This window comes from Chanodichthys erythropterus, chromosome 17 (assembly GCF_024489055.1).
Source record: "Chanodichthys erythropterus isolate Z2021 chromosome 17, ASM2448905v1, whole genome shotgun sequence".
NCBI lineage: Eukaryota > Metazoa > Chordata > Actinopteri > Cypriniformes > Xenocyprididae > Chanodichthys > Chanodichthys erythropterus.
In genome coordinates, this window is record NC_090237.1 from 7,941,598 (window position 1) to 7,956,380 (window position 14,783).

General features: G+C 36.5%; 1 protein-coding gene across 5 annotated transcripts in view; it reads left to right on the plus strand.

The window, feature by feature from the left end:
• arhgap35a (Rho GTPase activating protein 35a) overlaps positions 1 to 14,783 on the plus strand; it is a 96,450-nt gene that overhangs the window by 15,093 nt on the left and 66,574 nt on the right. Inside the window, exon 1 of one of the 5 annotated variants that reach the window (XM_067365911.1) lies at positions 5,082 to 6,069. The exons of 3 other annotated variants lie outside the window; for them this stretch is intronic. The gene's annotated coding sequence lies outside the window, so the exon portion shown is untranslated. Of the gene's footprint in view, positions 1 to 5,081; positions 6,070 to 14,783 lie in introns of those variants that run through there. One more of the 5 variants, XM_067365912.1, reaches the window with a different exon arrangement.

Sequence of the window (14,783 nt, forward strand, 5' to 3'; positions counted from 1 at the left end):
CAAAATTAAAAACTATTCAGGAGGGAAATGAGTGACTATAAACAAACAAAAAAAAAAAATAGCCCTTAGATAAGAACCTGTTTTGTTGAAATCCAGTAAGACGGTCAATGACGTCCTGATCCTATTGATTTATTTGAAATATATATACATGCATTGATTTGAATACACATTTTGAGTGATTACTGAATGTAATTTTAAATTTATTTTCGGAGGGATATAAACTCAAAAATGTCAGAAATGATACAATTGTCCTGATATATCGAAAAAAGGCCTTCAGTACTTTAGTAATAATAAAATGATTCACTTTTAAATAATATTCAATATATGAGGTACAACATAACCTAAAAACAGGAACAAAGGTAAAATAAGAAATTATATCATAAAGAAGACCACTCTAAGTCAATAACTCTCTTAAAATATCACATAATATGACTTATTTGTGACAAGGTAAGGTTTGTTCAGGTTTTAAAATGTCATGTGGTGCAACTCCCTAGAAGCATAATTATATTTATTTGGGATGCACAATATATCGGCCATCATATCGGTATCGGCTGATATAGATTTTTAATGTTATCGTTATCGGCAGGATAAGAAAATTTGGCTGATTGTATTAAATCCGATAAATAATGGATTATTTCCTTTAGCTAAAACACTTCAGATGTGTTTGCCATGATGGTTCTGAATTGCTTGAAATATGATTGGAATCACTTCAAAAAGTAAAATATAGTGCAACATTTGTGCACTGCAAATCTGTCATAGGCTACATGAAATTATAATGAGAACATTATAATTGTGTGCTTTGGACATGGCTTTAAATTGTGAGACTTTTGTTTTTGTAATCAGAAATTATATTTAAAAAAAAATATATAAATTATATCCCAAATTATAGAAAAGGTTTGACTTAGATTTATCAGCCAATATATCGTTTATCGGCTTTTAAATATAAATAATTATTGGTTATCGGTATCTGCCAAAATGTTCATATCGGTGCATCCCCAATATTTATGAATGGAAATTCAATGATATTTGCAAAACATACTTTTTACCTTTTAAAAGTAATGATACACTCAAGGTGTAAGGAAAATATGGTATTGCTTTTACTTGGTGGTTACCATCTTTTATTTAGCTTTAATATATATTTATTTCAGTTATAGTAATAGTAATTTAACTTATTTTATTTCAGTTCAAATAATAATAATAATAGTTTATTTTATTTCATCATTTCAGCTTTATTTCAATTAAAGGGATAGTTCACCCCAAAATAACAATTATTGACCCTCAGGTTGTTCCAAACCTGTATAAATTTCTTTGTTCTGTTGAACACAATGGAAGATGTTTTGAAGAATGTGGGAAACTGAACATTTTTGGGGCACTACTGACTTCCATAGTATTTTTTTTTTTCTGCTATGGAAGTCAATGGTGCCCCAAAGCAGCCTGGTTACAAACGTTCTTCAAACTATCTTCCTCTGTGTTCAACAGAACAAAGAAATTTATACAGGTTTGGAACAACCTGAGGGTGAGTAAATGATGACAGAATTTTCATTTTTGGGTGAACTATCGCTTTAACAAAGTTAGTTGTAGTTTTGACGGTTACACCACATGACTTTATAGTCATTTAATTGAAACTGATGTATGAAAATGTTTTTTTTCAAAACCATGTGTTACATGAATGCATGTGTTGTAATAGGTTTTCCATATCATGAACCCTCATTAGCCCTAGAACTCAAAATATGGTCTGGGTTGTGGAGCAACTTACTGGTTTATATGCTGTTCTCAACATGCACTATCTAAGAATGATAGTTTGTGGTTTTGACGAAATACCATGCTGAATTTCTGGGGAATGCAGGTACCTTGTCAGTTTAAAGCGCATTAGCAGAGGAATGCTGTTGGTCCGGTACTGCCCGACTCTTGTTGTTTTTCTACGCCGCATGTTTGATAGGAGAACTTAAATACGAGGCCACTGCAGAAGACGGACGCCTGCTTTGTCTGTTGACATAACCAATCCAGATTGGATGAGTCACGATGTGAACACTCTGAGACATGTTGTCAACATGCATTTCTCCTCATTACGTTTGTGACTAGCCTCCGTGTAAACCAAATAAACGAGGATGTTTCAGAGAGAGCGCAAAAACACACTGTAATCTCGCATTTCCTGCGGTGTCCCATGGAGCAGGCTTTGTGCAAATCCACCCAAGCAAATCCAAGGCCCCCGTCTCTCTCTCTCTCCATAGGGTCAGGGGTGAGAGGAACCCTAATCTGGCCCTCAGTGAGTAAGGGGTCCTTGGGAGAAATTAGTCTGCGTTGGGTTTAGTGCAGTCCAGGAGGAAACTGGCTCTGTTTTTTTTTTTTTTTTTTTTTTTTTTAAAGACAGATGCAGGATCTCTGTGACTTTGCTCTGGGATCCTGTCTGGGCCCTGGGGGAGCGTGGGGCTTTTGTTTGTTAACCATTCCCCTGTGGTGTGGGCATAGCTTACAAAAATGTACCTTTGGCTTTGCTGCGATGCCTTGACCTTTGGAATGTCGACTGTAGCCGTCGTGCCAGTTCTCTGGAAATCACCGCCCTCTGATGTCATCGCCCTGCTCCTCTGGCTGCGCAGCTGCTTTACACCCCACTTTTTCAATTATTAGTGGTGTTTGCTAAGATAAGTATCACTGTTTCTATTGCCCATATGTTTTCATAACTAAGTGTTGAACATTCAGAGTGTAACCGTCTGTGCCACAGACATGAATGATTCCTTAAATCATGCAACTTGTTGATTAGAGGCATGCTATTATGAGTGGACAGATGTATGATTTATGCCTGGTGGATGAAGAAATTGGTGAAAGTTCATTACTATATCTATACTAAAATATCATAAAGTCTTGGTGGTGGGCTTTTTTTGACTGTTATATATATATATTATTATGTTAACACTTTTAGTTTAGGGTCCAATTCTCACTATGAACTAGTTGCTTATTAGCTTGCATATTACTAGGATATTGGGTGTTTATTAGTACTTATAAAGCACATATTAATGCCTTATTGTGCATGACCATATTCTACATCCCTTAAAGGGATAGTTCACCCAAAAATAAAAATTTGATGTTTATCTGCTTACCCCCAGGGCATCCAAGACTTTGTTTCTTCAGTAGAACACAAAGGATGATTTTTAACTCCAGCCGTTGCAGTCTGTCAGTCGTATAATGCATGTCAATGGGAACACAATCAAAAAAAAAAACACGACAAATCCAAATTTATTCCTGCGGCTCGTGACGATGCATTGATATCTTAAGACACGAAACGATCGTTTGTGCGAGAAACGAACAGTATTTATATCATTTTTTTACCTCTAAAACAATGTCCAACTGCCCTCCACATCCGGTTAATTTTTTACCTTCAAAACACCACTATGTCCAACTGCGTTCAGCACTCAGTTAGTGAGGTCTGATCGCGCTCTGGCAATGGAAGTGATCTCTTGCACTCATTGAAGCAAAGCACGAGGCATCAGTTCCGTTATCAGTATGCGTTTTTTGACCTCACTAACCGGATGTGGAATGCAGTTGGACATAGTGGTGTTTTAGAGGTAAAAAATGATATAAATACTGTTCGTTTTCTCGCACAAACCGATCGTTTCGTGTCTTAGGACATCAGTGTGTCGTCACAAGCCGCAGGATTAAATTTGGATTTGTCTGTCATGTTTTTTTTACTCTTATAGATTGTGTTCCCATTGAAATGCATTATATGACTGACAGACGGCAACGGTTGGAGTTAAAAATCATAATTTGTGCTCTACTGAAGAAGCAAAAATCACCTACATCTTGGATGCCCTGGTGGTAAGCAGATAAATATAAAATTTTCATTTTTGGGTGAACTATCCCTTAACCCTACCCAATACCTAAACTTAAAGGGTTAGTTCACCCAAAAATTATCCCATGATTTACTTTCCCTCAAACCATGCTAGGTGTATGTCTATCTTCTTTCAGACAAACACAATTGGGGAGATATTTCAAAATATCCTGGCTCTTCCAAGCTTTATAATGATTTTGAAGCCCAAAAAAGTGCATCCATTAATCATAAAAATAATCCATATGACTTTCCATATACAGAAGTTAATTATTTTACTATATAAAGTTTTAAATATAGATATTTTTCTCAGAAAAATGCATCGCTTTGCTTCAGAAGGCCTTTATTAACCTTCATTATTAATTATGATGGATGGATGCACTTATTTGGGGTTCAAAATCACACCCCCATTCACTACCATTAAAAAGCATGGAAGAGCCAGGATATTTTTAAGTATATCCCTGACTGTGTTTGTCTGAAAGAAGATAGTCATATACACCTAGGATGACTTGAGGGTTGAGTAAACCATGGGATAATTTCCATTTTTGGGTGAACTATCCCTTTAACTACTACCTTATTAACTAATTAATAAGCAGTAATTGGGAGTTTGAGGTAAAAGTCATAGTAAATAGTTAGCTAATAGTGAGAATTTGACCCTAAATGAAAGGGAACATTATTATTTTATTAACAAAAGTTATTTTTAATAGTTTTAGTTAACAGTAACACTGGAAAGCAGTGTTACTACTAGTTAGGTACTCATTAACAGCTACCTAAGTTATTAATTTTTTTTTTCCTGTCACCTTGCGATGAATCGAGCTGTCCAATTAGATTTGAGCTTACCCGAGCAGTTTTCTTCTGTGCATGTGTTATGACTAAGAGAGCTCATTCGCTCTAGAGCTGTCAATCATATTATGTGATCATACCTCCTGCCCTTCCGTTTGACGACGTTGTGTTCATTTCCTCGTTCTGAGTGCTGCACGGTTCCGCACATAAACAACCGAGAGATATAAATATGCAATGATATTTGTTCTTTGTGTTTTTTATGTGGCTCTGGATATTTTTATAACAGTAAAGAATGAGAAATGCTTACATGAGAAATGCTAAGCAGGTGTAGCATTTAGTTTATTATAAAACACTACAAATAATGCACGTCTGCCTATTATTTAATCAAAATCCACTTTAGATTGCAGTTTGACTTTATTACACACACTCTTATTTTTTTCAGTGTAGTAGCAAACTTTATTTATCTTATTTACTGTTGTATGTTGTGCAGCGGACGAAATTAAAGCCAAATGGTTAAACCTACGAGATGCATACATGAGGAAACATGTATTCTGGTATTTATGTATTTCTTTTTTCGATAATCCATTTCACTCAAATGTACATAATATGGGTACTTACATTGTGAATTCAATCAATAGAAACCTGAAAAATTATATAATTTAAAAACTAGCAGAGCTAACATCTTGCTATTGATTTAATGTCATAAACTAGCTTCAAGTTTAGCCATTAAGCAACCAGCTAGCAATTTTCTAGAGTAGCAACACGCTAGAAATCACATAACATAGTAGCATCATGGGAGTGAGCTGCGTGTGTAAGCGACACTCACATTTTCTTCAGAAAATTTCAAAATCTAGTTCCTCTTATTGGAGAATGTATCCAAAGGCCTGGTTTCTGGTGTTTTTTTTTTTTTTGTCTGAAACGACATGTCCAGATCTGTTTGTCAATGAGCGACACTCTGCCTCAGGAAGATTTTGACATTGACTGGGGAAAAAAGAGAGGTAATCTCATGTATGCAGCGAGACAGAAATCCTGCACGCAGAGAGGATTGCAGAGACAGTTTTGATGGGCATTATGGGTACTTGACTACCTGCAGGGTGGAACAAGGAAACCAAACAAACCAATGAACGTAACCGGGATCAAAAGAGGAAGAGGTGAGAGCGCAAGCGATTACAAACGGCAAATCTTCAGATCACACACTCAACAGTCTGGTGCTTTCCTGGAGGGAAACATGAGAATAATGGTGTTCATTTTAATCTCCTCAATTTTTTTTTTTTTTTTCCTTTCTCTCTCTCTCTCTCTGTCTCTCTCTCGAGTTTGATTAGTAGAGGTAGCCTAGAGTCAGCGCAGAGAGGCAGCCTGCGATTGGCCGTGTTAAAGTCGGGCACTGACTGACTCATCTAATCTCACACATATCTGGACTGATGGGCTTCAGGAGAATCGGTTTGTTAAATTACTGTTGCAGGGTAGGACAAATCCCCTCTTATCTGATGTTCTCTCTCTCCTTCTGTTTGGTTCTCGTGTCGTCAGCACTGTGCTTTGCAGATGTGCTGCTTTTTGAACAGGTTGACTAAAGGCCCGGTGGTGCTTGTGAGTCTATGATGGTCTTGTTTGGCGCTGCAAGCTGTGTCTTCATTGGAATGGGGCGAGGTTGATGAACTGTGCTCAGCGTCCGTCCACTGATCTGACAAATTGGCATAAGCCCTGATGCATGAATGTGCAAATTATTACAGATCCTGTTTACTTTCTCTTCTCCCCTCCCTTCCTCAATCTATTCCTACTCGTCCATCATCTCAAAACCTTGTATTTGGTGTCTTGTTATTTGATGAGAGGAGTCAATGAAATTAAGCTGTTTTTTTTTTTATCCTGTGTAATTCAAAAATACCTTAAAATGTCTCTGTGAGTGAGCTATTTGAATGATTCAGACTGAATCACAGATTATTTTACTAACCTGTTTAATTGATTTACACGTTTTTCACTAAAAAATCAAAAAAGTAAAAATGTCAGGCCCAGGGTGATGTTAGCCACAAGCATCATGCTCACAGACTTTCACATTGGCTGAAGGTCTGATGAATAAGGCACACAAAATGGGAAACACTTTGGGGTTTCGAAGTCATCCTTTGATTGATAGAATTCTACCGGATTTCCGGGAGACGTGTGTGTTGCGTTATTTAACGGTCCCCCTGGAAACAAAGCTGTCGTGAGGGCAAACCCCCTCATGGAAAAAGAAAGCTGTCTTGTTTACAGCTGTGACAATGGGCACTTATCAGGATCAACTAAATGTTGGATTGTCAAAATTGTGAAGTTTGCGGTGCCATTGTTGCAGTAAACGTTCTTGAGTGTATAATTAATTAGATGCACGTCTGCCTGTTATGGTAGGGACATCATATTTACATTTTCATGCCCCAAACATGACAAACTGTGATTGGTTGCTTTACATGTCAATCAGATGGACTCTGGGTGGTCCTTGGCCACCAAAAGCTGCGATGGATTCCAGAACTTCTGCCATCAGTCTGGCTATGCAAGACTAGGGTCATATGACTGTCCTGATATAACGAAGAATAACTTAACATTAATAAGTTATGAATGTTTGAAAAATATTTGTCTGCTAAAGTCATGTGGTGTGACCAGTTTTACATTTTCCCTTTATCATGGGCACTCTTGTATGTCGTCGACCTGAGGTGGTTGTTGCATTTTAGCTTGCACTGTGGCACCCCATCAGATTAAATACCGTTCAATGATCAGTATTATGGGGAAAACAGAGAATACTGAGTGTAGGAAGTCTATTTCTCATTTTTGTGGATGAACCGGACAGACCAGTTCACAGGAAGCAGCTACTCTGGTTTCAGCAGGGCTGGGTGATGTCAACAGGTATCGTCCAACTGTGAAACACTATGGGTTGCTTTTGGGGGGGTCTCTGCATGCCTCGCCTCGCCTCGCCTTGCCCCGCCTCAGAGCGAGGAATCTCGCCTAGCGCTGCAAACAGACTCCAAACCTATGACAAGACTCTGTCAGTGAACTTCAGCGGAGGCATAAATACGCCATGATTATGCGTCTGGGTTAAACTACGACAACTGGCGCAAGAGACGCCCCACGCTTTCCCGCCTCTGCTGTCACAAGGTGCACCTTTTACTGCCTCCCATTTAATTGATCTAATTACAGACCTACTCTGCCTCAGGTCTTTTGAATTCACCTGTTGTCTGTAAATACCACCTCGGTCTAGCGTTACCATTAGCACTCCTTGATGTCTTTGATATGTTAACTTAACGCAGTGCAGAAAACAGACGTAATTGTGGAATACAGTCATAAACATGGAATTTACTGTATAATGCTGAGTCACTTCACCAGCATTTCATCATAAATTTGATAAATCTATCATCATATCACAGTTTAACAGGATTTTGTGAGACTATGGGGGGTTGACCTCGGTCCCTCTATAGGGGACTATAGCTCCACCATAAGAAAATATTGTACATTTTAAAGTTAAATGTGACAAATCTGGTACACTTTGAGAGTTTTTGTTAAGAGCTCCAACCCTTATTCAGTGTACAAATTGAACAGTCTTTGCATTGATTTTAAAGTGGACTCAGACCTTTTTAGTCATGATATAATGTTTGCATAACATTCACACAAGTGATTGAGAAAGCCAATCAACAACGATAATGCTACTACTACTACTACTACTAATAATAATTGTATATTAGTATTATTATTACCCAAATATAATACAACCTTATCCCCTGGTTTCACAGACTAGGCTTAAGGTAGTCACAGACTAAAATGCATGTTTATGCTGTTTTAAATGAAATCAACTTGCACTAACATATTTTAACCCGCTACTTAAATGTCCTAATTGAATTAATTCTGGCTTAATCTAAGCCATGTCTGTGAAACTGGGCCCATATGTTATGAGAGGTGTAAAAACATTTTTGGTTCATTGTGAAACAGGCGGGACAAGTTAGACTATGGTGGGCCACCAGAATCGTTAATCATAGTTAATCATGGTTAATGAGTGGGAAACACTGTATCATATACACAGAATCTCAGTTCTTCACGACAACCTATCAAAATAAATGTTTGTTTTAAAGGGATAGTTCACCCAAACATTCACTCACCCTCATTTCGTTCTAAACTCGTAAGACTTTCGTCCATCTTCAGAACACAAATGAAGATATTTTAAATGAAATGAGAGATTTCTGTCCCTCCATTAACGTTCCACTCGACTACCACTTTGTCGCTTCAAAAAGTTCATAAAGTGACCGTAAACATTGATCAGCGAACATAAACAGAAGAATGAACCTCATTGGTTCTCACACGTCAAGCAAACATGCTTGAGCTTCTTTAACATATCTGATGTTTGTGTTGTTAAATGTTTAAATGTGAATAAATGCCTGTTTATCATATAAAATGATTGTGATGCTTCAAAAAAATTCGACTAAACCGCTCAGTTCATATGAATTAGTTTTATGATCTCTTTATGAACTTTTTGAAGTGTCAAAGTGGTAGTTGCGTAGACTGTCAATGGAGGGACAGAAATCTCTTAGATTTCATTAAAAATATCTTAATTTGTGTTTCGAAGATGATCAAAAGTCTTGTTGGTTAGGAACGACATGAGGGTGAGTAAATGACAATTTTCATTTTGGGGTGAACTAACCCTTTAACTTGAACAAATTGACATGAAATATATATTACTAGTATACAGCAGAATGTGCTTCTCAAAGTAATAATAATAATACCGTTTTTTAAAATGGAAATATTACTGCTCTGCTCACATGCTCTGAAACACACGGAATGCAGTAAACCATAAAATGGAATTTGGGGAAAAAACAAAGATAAATGTATCTTATTTGTTCAATTTTATGAATTCAATTGATTAGATTAAATTAAACTGTAAAATGGAATACAGAAAAAATGCAAATGGACATGGAATTTGGGAAAAAACAAAGCAGATTTCATAGGTCCCTACTAGTCTCCCAGCCAAGCGGTTTGATTCCTTGTTCTCTTTCTTTCTTAACACAGCATATCAATAGCATACAAGAGAACCTCCGGCACACAATACGGCTCACATCTCCGCCTCGGAGGCACAAACGTTCAGCCAAGTTGCGGCGTCCATTCCAGCTGGTTATGTTGCTGCCGCTTGCGTGTGTCAAGCTAATCTTTGGGCAACAAAGGATGCGGAGAGGAGGAATTTGTGTCGTGCGCGTTAAGGAAAGAAAAGATGACGGGAGTGAAATCTTTTTAGCGTGTTGACAGATAAGGCTCTTCCTTTCTGTGTAGTGATGTTTAAGCCACGGTAAGCTGATTAATTAGTCATAATCTACGGGCCCCAGACTGAGGCATAGCTAATGAAGTTAAGCGCCCAAATCACATCCCACTATTTCACTGCGTGGAATTGGATGATGATGGAAGCGATAGATGGGCAGTCTTGAAAATGTCTGCCTGGTGGAGAGGATGTGCAGAATGAATGGACCTTGTGGGTGAAGGGCAGAAAATTAGGAGGTTTTTAAGCTTTATGTTTCAGAGAGGAGTGTAGGAGGTCTGTGATTTCTCCTTGTTTTGGAATGCATTAGCGGTTCGCTAATTTTCGCAGTGCAGGACTGTTTGGCAGTGGCAGGGCAGAGGGCCATGTTTTCCCAGACACTTCACCGAGGCATTGCAGGGCGATGGTTTTGCATGCATATTAACAATATGTGTGTGTGCGAAGACAAAATTTAACCCTTGAAATGCACTTCATTGCTAGTTACTGGCATTTGGAAAATCAGCTGCTACTCATCTACTGAGAGTGTTGGACCTGCAGAAGGACTATGATGTCTACTTAACTATGCTTGAATGTGATTGCAACGTTAGGTAGTGTTCGCTTTGTACTGCATACTGGTGTCTTCTGATCACCATGGTTTTTGGTTGTGTGTAGAGCTACAGAAACTGAGGTGAAGGATGAAAAAAGCTTCTAATTAATTTATATTTCTTAAAAAAACAAACAAACAAAAAATCACTCCAGTGAGGTATCTTAAAATTAAACCTTAAACAATAGTTCTTCTTCTTCTTCCTTCTTCTTCTTCTTCTTCTTCTTCTTCCTCCTTCCTTCTTCTTCCTTCTTCCTTCTTCTTCTTCTTCTTCTTCTTCTTCTTCTTCTTCTTCTTCTTCTTCTTCTTCTTCTTCTTCTTTCTTCTTCTTCCTTCTTCTTTCTTCTTCCTTCTTCTTCTTCTTCTTCTCCTTCTTCCTTCTTCTTCTTCTTCCTTCTTCTTCTTCTTCTTCTTCTTCTTCTTCTTTCTTCTTCTTCTTCTTCTTCTTCTTCTTCTTCTTCTTCTTTCTTCTTCTTCTTCCTTCTTCTTCTTCTTTCTTCTTCTTCTTCTTCCTTCTTCTTCTTCCTTCTTCTTCTTCTTCTTCCTTCTTCTTCTTCTTCTTTCTCCTTCTTCCTTCTTCTTCTTCTTCTTCTTCTTTCTCCTTCTTCCTTCTTCTTCTTCTTCTTCCTTCTTCTTCTTCTTCCTTCTTCTTCTTCTTCTTCCTTCTTCTTCTTCTTCCTTCTTCTTCTTCCTTCTTCTTCTTCTAATATTATTATTATAAAGGTTTCTGCCAATCTCATGTTAATCTTGAGTACTTTTAAAGTAGTAGTGCATCCTTCATATCTCCAAAAAGTCTTTAATTTTATCATATTTATAAAAGATACATACGCTGTACTGAGTCTTTCCGAAAACAGCCGAACGCCTGGAGGTGTGCCGTGTGAGCAGAGCTAAAGAGTGACGAGCTATCACGAGTATGCGCAGATTTTGTGCAGAGATCGTCTGCAAGCTATCAATGGTCAGCTAAAAAACTGTGTTTAAACACACAATACACCATCGCATTATCCATGGATAACTTTTGAATCACTATAATGAATATAGCGTATATAGTGAATGATGAATAATGAATTTATGAATTACCTACATTCGTGTTGTTTACGTTATATGCACTTAGGCGCCTATTGCCAACAAAACAGACATTTGAAGTCGTTTTACTCACCACCTGCAGTTCCGACTCATGACCGGGATCATTACCACTGTGACCGCTCCATCTTTTAGTTTCAAACGATCTGTAAATCCAGCGTGGAACTGGGCCTTGTTTATAAAACCATAAGCGCCTATCCTGAGGGCTCGAACAGCCATGGAAAAATATGCGATATTCTCCATTCATTTTAACCAATAAAAAGGTGATTGCAACTATCAGTTTCTATGGTTATTTTAATATCAAATATCGAGAGCGCATCAATTAATGTGTGAGCTCAAAACTCTCAGCTCCACTTAATGCTGGGTTCTTTGGGAAGCAAGGTTATCTTTCCCTCACAACTAAACACACACTTCTTTGGTGACATTGTTGATAGTTTTATTCAATTTCTGTATATTTCCTACCTGTTAGACAAGTAGGAAGGCCACAGGCAAATATGACATTTATTATAATGGGTTTATGTGAAGATTGTTTTACGTTCACTTAAATTAAAAGTTATTTTTTAAAGCCTAATAAATGTTGAATGTCTATAATTAAGGTTTAAAAAATCATTTTCATAGAGACATCAGTACCAGTATTAGTATCAGTGTTACTGGTCTTCATTCATAAAAAGATGCCATCACACAAATATTTAAAATATGCTGCCTGCAAGTTGTTTCTTTGGAGAGTAACTTAAATTATTACAATATAAAAATATAAAAAACTCCTATGTTTTTAATCGCAATTAATTACAGAAAAAATGTGCGATTGATTGATTGACAGCACTAATTATTTAAATTATTTTAAAACAAGTCTCTTATGCTCACCAAGGCTGCATTTGTTTGATCAAAATACAGTGCAAACAGTAATATTACAATTTAATTTAATTGTTTTCTATTTTAATATATTTTAAAATGTAATTTATTTATTTGATGCAAAGCTGAATTTTCAGCATAATTTCTCCAGTCTTCAGTGTCACATGATCCTTCAAAAATCATTCTAATATGCTGATTTGCCACTCAAGAAACATTATTATTATTATCAATGTCGAAGTTATTTTTTTCTAAAAATTTCAGGATTCAAAAGAACAGCATTTATCTTTTGTCACATTATAAATGTCTTTACTGTCTCTTTTGTGAATTTTATGCATCTATGCTTAATAAAATTCTTTTAAAAAGAAAAATCTTACTGACCCCAAACTTGTCAGAAAGCAACTTATCATTGGAAACATAATCATCAGTATCGGCATTGGCCATGACTAAAGCAATATCAGTCAATTTGCAGAAGCAGCTTTATATCCGGTAAGTTTTTTCCCTGCAACAAGTGCGTGCTTCAAAACTGCTAATAAACAGTTACTGAATTACTGACAAACAAGTGGTTAATATCTCTTAATCAGCTGAACCTTTCACAGCACCTTTAAGTTGCTGATGACAGTGAATAGATGTTTTTCTCTCGACCCCTGCATGAACTGCAGCCTGTATCTGTTTCACCAGATTCCCTTCTTGGTTTCCTATTGTGCTTTTCATTCCTACTTTGCCTGTTCGAACTCTCCCTCTCTATTTTCCTCTTTCGCTGACACACTATTGCTTCAGTTAGCTGCAGTTGACCCATCCCCCCTGAATTTTACCCACATTCCTCAGTTCCTGCAGCCTGGAGCCATCCCAGTGCCCTTGTATGTGCATAACCTAGACTATGTGTTCGCTCCCTGAGCAGTGGGGTGTGTGTATATGTGTAAATGTTCCACCCCTGAGACCCCAGGCTGATTTTTGTGCTTCTGGAATGCTCACTCTCATGGTAATGACATTCACCAGGCCTATCAAATACTCTCCAGAACACTTAGAAAGTGTTATAGTGTGAATCACTAGATTCTTCATTGGCTCACACCTTTCCAAACACCCGTATTTAGATGTTTAGCACTAGAAGTAGCATCCCTACTTCTAGTGCTCATGCTTATTAATTTGAATATGATGAGCATGTTTTTCATTTCTCAATTAAAATTCAATTTGCTATATTTTTGGTGGCAAGAAAAATCAAGGTCATGTGGTACAACCAAAAAATGGCTGGTTTGCCATACTGGTCTAACACCACTCATCAATGACAAAATTATCAAGATGGCCAATCAAGTCAAAGAAGACGAGTGTGAATTCCAACGCCACGCTTTAGTTTCAACAGAAAGGGTGCTTAGTAAGATGTAAGTAGCTAAACGTTTAATATTTGACGTGCTTTACGATAGAAGTGTTCAGCGACTGACAGTAATATCCAGTGATGCAAACTACTCAACTTTATCAAATGTCACCATTTTGAATTAAAAATATACTATAATTTACATGATTAATGTAATTCATAACTGAATGTGCCACAAAAACATTTGTTTTTACATATTAGACATACAAATAAGAGTGAATTACTATTATTTGCAAATAGTTTAAATCAATTACTTTAACTATAATAGACTTGGAACTTTTACCATAATTTTTTTCTTAATTCCCTTAAATCCATTTTGATCCTTTAATTAACACCCTCCCCCGCTTTCATGCAAAAAAAAATAAAACAAAACAAAAAATGTTCAAGACATGGTTATGGCCTTGCCTCATAACTCAGTAAGTCTCTTAAAATATCAGATAATCTGACTTACCCAGAAGCTTAATGATATTTCTGCATAATTCATAATGTTTTTTTATCATAAATAAATTATTATGGTTAAATTTTAAATTGCTTTTTACCTTGAAAAGAAAAAAAGATAAAACTTAATATTAATGATTAAGATGTGTACACTCAAATGCATTCAAGGTGTATATATAATATTTTTTTCATTATTAAACAGTCATTAAATATAAACTTTATTTTAAAAAATTAAAGGGATTGTTAACCTAAAAATGTTTTCAGTGTGTTTTTTGTACTTCTTGATGTGTGAAAGTTTTAGTTGCATGGACTTGTCAGTGAATAGACAAAAATAAGATGGCAATATTAAAAATATCTTCCTTTTTTGTTCTGAAGATGAACAGAATTTGCTTTAAATAAATACTTTATTGGTGTCTGTGTTACAGTACAATTAAACATTTAAGTACTGAGTAATAATAATGGTAACGCTTTATTTTAGGGTTCAATTCACACTTTTAACTAGTTGCTTATTAGCTTACATTTTACTATATTGGTTGTTTATTAGTACTTATAAAGCAGATATTAATGCCTTAATGGGTAACACTTTATTTTAGTGTTA